Source organism: Etheostoma spectabile, chromosome 10 (assembly GCF_008692095.1).
Source record: "Etheostoma spectabile isolate EspeVRDwgs_2016 chromosome 10, UIUC_Espe_1.0, whole genome shotgun sequence".
NCBI classification, from domain to species: Eukaryota; Metazoa; Chordata; class Actinopteri; order Perciformes; family Percidae; genus Etheostoma; species Etheostoma spectabile.
This window is the reverse complement of record NC_045742.1, coordinates 17,207,409-17,213,638: the sequence shown is the minus strand read 5'-3', so window position 1 is coordinate 17,213,638 and position 6,230 is coordinate 17,207,409. Positions and strand designations below refer to the sequence as shown.

Sequence of the window (6,230 nt, the reverse complement as noted above, 5' to 3'; positions counted from 1 at the left end):
GCTGCGTCAGTAGCACTAACATTAATCACTATTGTATCTGGAGGAGATGTCTCAGGCCGACTGGCTTTATAAACGGCCTGGCTAAACACTGGGGCGGATCATTAGCACCAGTACAGTGACGTGTATAGACTACAGTACCTGATCTCTGAGGGGAGCCTCCATCTAAAGCCGTGAGAAGCAAATTAATCTCACTTTGCTTTTCTCCGATCAGTTTGTTATCTAGTACGAGTTTACCTTGTGGGTCAACAGCGAGAAAAAAGTTGTCGTTCTTTGTAGGCTGTACCTTTGACACCATTTGACCTATATCTGCGTCAGGGCCTCCTCGATAGAGAAGCGGTTACCCTTTCAGCTGACTCACATTATCCATTTCAATCAGATATCTTTGAATTTTGGCGAGTTGTCGTTTACATCTTGAATATGAAGACTTAGTCGATGAGCTCCAGAGGATTTTCTAAACTAGATTACTTTCACAACACAGAGGGTTTCTGCACAAAGGCTTTCTCTGTCCATCTTCTCTCCGATGTGACAAAATGAAGGAGTGAATGGAGATGTGACGTATCAGTTTGGGCACATATCTGATGACGATGCTAATGTATTTTCTATTGATCCTAAAACTGGAGAAATTAGAGTAACTGGAGTGATTGACTTTGAAGAAAAGAGTTCTTTTGAAATGAGAGTCCAAGCAAAAGATGGTTTAGGACTTACCTCTTACGCAAAAGTAATAATAGATGTCACTGATGTGAACGATAACGCTCCAGTTATATATCTGAAATCTCTGACTAACCCCATACCTGAGAACGTGTCGCCTGGTACAGAGGTGGGCATCATTAACGTGCAGGACACATATGACCAATGACTGTCATCTACGCCAGTAAAGCCTCGCATTGCACACGTGCGACCACGTGAATAGAATGACAAGCGGTATTGTGATATTAATCTGAGCCACTGGAGATTTGATTGTTACTGACAGGATCGACAGGCGAAGGGCTCTGTTGTGGTAAGAAGGCGACGTGCCGTTATAAAAGAGGAGCCTGTTTTGGAAAACCCCTTTAGAGCTTCATCGCTATCAGTGTTCATGCAAAGATATAAACGACAACGCTCCACAGTTTAGCACGCGGACTATGATTTCTTGAAATAACAGAATCAGCAGCCAAAGGAGCTAGAGTCTTACTCACTGAAGCCACGATTTAGATATCGGTACAACATACGTACAGAGAGTATAATTTACAAAATAATGATCATTTCACAATTAATTTAATACAGAGGGAAGTGGCGGAAACACTCTGAATGGTTTTGGTTAAAGAATTAGACCGAGAGCAAGAAAGGAACGGAAATTTGCTATTACAGGACCTCGCAATAGATCATGGTCGCAAGTAATCTGCGCCCATGCTAAGTGATAACGGCAGCCGCCCAGTATTTTTAAGCCCACCGGTAGGGTGGTGTTATAAAGCCAGTCTGCCTGAGAACTCTCCTGTAGATACTGTAGTGCGTCGAGCCCAGTGAGTGTCATACTGATGCAGACGAGGGGACCCAATGGGGATATTACGTACCATTTTGATCATGCAACTGATGAACAAGTTGTTGTCTCACTTGATCAAAAGACAGGAGAGATTAAAGTCAAAGGTTCTATCGATTATGAAACTCAGACTTCCATTGAATTGCGAATAAGAGCAAAAGACGGACCAAGGGCTCACCTCTTATGTTACAGTAACTATAGATATAAAGATGTCAAGACAATGCCCCGGCTATTAGTTTGAAGCACGACTAACCCCATACCTGAGAACGTTTCACCTGGTACAGAGGTGGGATCATTAACGTGCAGGACAGAGACCTGAGAATAACAGACGGTCGCTGCTCCATTCAGCAAAACGGCCCTTTTAAGTTGGTCCTTCTATTAAAACTATTATTCTTGGTGACCACAGGACAACTGGACCGTGAACTAGTGTCTGATTACAACATTACAATACACTGCCACTGACGAGGCTCTCACCTCTGTCCTCCTATAAAACTGTCAGTTATCGTAGCAGACATCAACGACAACCCACCTGTGTTGAGGAACAGTCGTACAGCGCATATGTGACTGAAAATAACAAACCTGGCTCCACTTATGTTCCGTTACTGCTCGAGACCCGACGGAGACAAAACGGTACAGTGATTATTCTCTGTTACGGTGAGGTGAACGGTGCCCCCCCGGTGTCCTCCTATCTGTTGTTAACGGAGACACGGGGTGATCCACGCTGTGAGGCGCGTTGATTATGAACAGTTCAGGAGTTTTAAAGTCCACGTGATGGCCAGAGACAACGGTTCTCCTCCGCTCAGCAGCAACGTGACGCCAGTGTCTTCATATCGGATGTGAATGACAACTCTCCTCAGATACTGTACCCGCCCGGAGGGACACTCCTTCATGACCGAGCTGGTCCCCAAAGCTGCACACGGAGGCTCTCGGTGTCCAAAGTGATAGCGGTGGACGCGGATCCCGGACAGAAAGCCTGGCTGTCCTATCATATAGTCAAATCCAATGATCCGGGACTTTTCACTATTGGTCTACACAGCGGAGAGATCAGGACACAGCGGGACATTTCTGAGTCTGACAGCATGAAACAGAACCTTATTGTGTCAGTGAAAGATAACGGACAGCCCTCTCTCCGCACCTTTCCATGTATTTCTTATTTCTGATAACGTGGCTGAGGTGCGAACTGAAGGATATTTTTACGATGAGAAGAACTCCAAACTGACCTCTTATATGATCATCGCGCTCGTGTCTGTGTCCACCTTTTTTCTGACCTTCATCATCATTCATCCGGGTGTGAGGTTTTGTCGCAGGAGAAAGCCCAGACTGTTGTTTGATGGAGCAGTTGCCATCCCAGCGCTTATATCCTACTATTACGCAGATGTGACGGCACAGGAACTTTACGCAGCGCTTACAATTATGACGCCTACCTGACAACAGGTTCTAGAACCAGTGACTTTAAGTTCGTGACGTCATACAATGACAACACACTGCCTGCTGACCAGACTCTGAGGAAAGTCCATCAGACTTTGCTGACCCGTTTGAAGATTTAGTCCGTCTGTAGAGGTAGGAAACCGTTCAAAGTACTTCACTGCTCACAATGCGTTTTGCTGTCTGTTGCCATTGTGTTATCTCTGAAAATGATTGTTTGGCATTGAAGCACATTTATCTAGCATCATGGAAGTTTGTTCTCCGTTTGCTTAGTAAACTACGTCTGAAAAATTATTACATATTGTGGTGGTGTCCCTTCAAAACTATTTAACTATTACAAACCCACACTAATTCAGTTTAAGAACATTGACCAGAAATGACAGCCTTTATGAAATTTTTGCAGTTAGCCTGCCAAATCTTAAGGGAGCTGCCCTTGGTTTGAAAAACATACTCAAGCTCCTGCGCACAGCCCAGCTGGATATGTCTGTATCTCACCAAATCTCACTGAACTCAGCTATAAGGGAAAACATCTATGTCTTCAAACCTGAGACATTTCAATGTCGTCGTTGTGTCTTTAAAGCATATAATAGATTTACCACACATGCGCATTCATTTGAAACGTGAGTGCATCTTATTTTATTTTGGCGTGAAACACAATGAGGAGATGCTAATCACTTACTACTGTGTAGATAAAACGTGACATGTTTTGTCGCTGTGGACCAGCAATAACATGCATTCTCTATCCACCACTACTACATATATGTGAGCTGCAAATTTCCGAGAAACGGTTACTTATTTTCCGACATATTGCATGGTGTATATTGAGAAGTGGTGGATATATGGTGATTTTGGACAGCTTTCGTTTTTTGCACTGGAAAGATCAAGTTGTACAAGTGGAGAAGCCTTTTTGTGTCATGATGGGAGACAAAGGATTTTCATCGCTTCGTCTGATCTTCTGCTTTGCTTCCTTATGTAAGCTGGCTCGTAATGGAGACTGAGTTATTCTATTCCAGAGGAGATGAAACGCGACTCTGTTATTGGAAAATCTAGCAAAAGATCTCGGTCTTGATGTAAGGACCTTATCTTCCCGAAATGCCGTGGTGATTTTGAGGGGACTCGTAAACGGTACTGTGATATAATCTGAGGACTGGAGATTTGGCACATCGGAGAGAATGGACAGAGAAAGCCTTTGTGACAAGAAACCCCGTGTGTTGTGAAAGTAGATCTAGTGTTAGAAAATCCTTGGAGCTTCATCGACTAAGTCTTCATATCAAGATGTAAACGACAACTCGCCAAAATTCAGAGAAAATTTAATTGAAATGGAAAAAGGGAGTCAGCTGACAAGGGTAACCGCTTCTCTATCGGGAGGCCCATGAAGCAGATATAGGTCAAAATGGTGTTCAAAGGTACAGCCTACAAAGAACGACAACTTTATCTCGCTGTGTGCAGCAACAAGGTAGAATCGTACTAGATACAAAACTGGATCGAGAAAAGCAAAGTGAGATAACTTGCTTCTCACGCTTAGATGGAGCTCCCAGAGATCAGGTACTGTAGTCATACACGTCACTGTACTGGATGCTAATGATAACGCCCCAGTTTAGCCAGGCCGTTTATAAAGCCAGTCTGCCTGAGAACTCTCCTCCAGAACAATAGGATTAATGTTAGTGTACTGACGCAGATGAAGGATGTGAATGGAGATGTGACGTATCAGTTTGGCACATATCTGATGACGATGCTAATGTATTTTCTATGATCCTAAACTGGAGAAATTAGAGTAACTGAGTGATGACTTTGAAGAAAGAGTTCTTTTGAAAGAGAGTCAAGCAAAGATGGTTAGGACTACTCTTACGCAAAAGTAATATTAGATGTCACTGATTGAACATAACGCTCCAGTTATATATCTGAAATCTCTGACTAACCCCCATACCTGAGAACGTGTCCCTGGTACAGAGGTGGGCATCATTAACGTGCAGGACAGAGACTCTGAGAATAACAGACAGGTCCGCTGCTCATTCAGCAAAACGTCCCTTTTAAGTTGGTCCCTTATTAAAAACTATTATTCTCTGGTGACCACAGGACAACTGGACCGTGAAATAGTGTCTGATTACAACATTACAATCACTCCACTGACGAGGGCTCTCCACCTCTGTCCTCCTCTAAAACTGTTCAGTTATCTGTAGCAGACATCAACGACAACCCACTGTGGTTGAGGAACAGTCGTACAGCGCATATGTGACTGAAAATAACAAACCTGGCTCCACTTTATGTTCCGTTACTGCCGAGACCCCGACTGGAGACAAACGGTACAGTGATTTATTCTCTGTTACCGGTAGGTGAACAGGTGCCCCGGTGTCCTCCTATCTGTCTGTTAACGGAGACACGGGGGTGATCCACGCTGTGAGGGCGTTTGATTATGAACAGTTCAGGAGTTTTAAAGTCCACGTGATGGCCAGAGACAACGGTTCTCCTCGCTCAGCAGCAACGTGCCGTCAGTGTCTTCATATCGGATGTGAATGACAACTCTCCTCAGATACTGTACCCGCCCCGGAAGGACCACTCCTTCATGACCGAGCTGGTCCCCAAAGGTGCACACGGAGGCTCTCTGGTGTCCAAAGTGATAGCGTGGACGCGGACTCGGACAGAACGCCTGGCTGTCCTATCATATAGTCAAATCCACTGATCCGGACTTTTCACTATTGGTCTCCACGCGGAGAGATCAGGACACAGCGGGACATTTCTGAGTCAGACAGCATGAAACAGAACCTTATTGTGTCAGTGAAAGATAACGGACAGCCTCTCTCTCCGCCACCTGTTCCATGTATTTACTTATTTCTGATAATGGCTGAGTGCCGGAACTGAAGGATATTTCTTACGAGAGAAGAACTCAAACTGACCTCTTATCTGATCATCGCGCGGTGGTGTGTCCACCTTTTTTCTGACCTTCTAATCATCATCCTGGGTGTGAGGTTTTGTCGAGAGAGAAAGCCCAGACTGTTGTTTGATGGAGCAGTTGCCATCCCCAGCGCTTATCCCTCCTAATTACGCAGATGTTGACGGCACAGGAACTTTACGCAGCGCTTACAATTATGACGCCTACCTGACAACAGGTTCTAGAACCAGTGACTTTAAGTTCGTGACGTCATACAATGACAACACACTGCCTGCTGACCAGACTCTGAGGAAAAGTCCATCAGACTTTGCTGATGCTTTTGGAGATTGTGATGATTCTCCTGAGGTAGGAACCGGTGCCCCTTGTCTTTTGGTTAATTTTCTCTTTCTTATTCTGATG

The 6,230-nt window shown here is 44.6% G+C and overlaps 1 pseudogene; it reads left to right on the top strand.

The window, feature by feature from the left end:
- Nucleotides 1-529: 529 nt before the first annotated feature.
- Nucleotides 530-3,074, top strand: LOC116697333 (protocadherin gamma-A1-like; annotated as a pseudogene).
- Nucleotides 3,075-6,230: the final 3,156 nt, after the last annotated feature.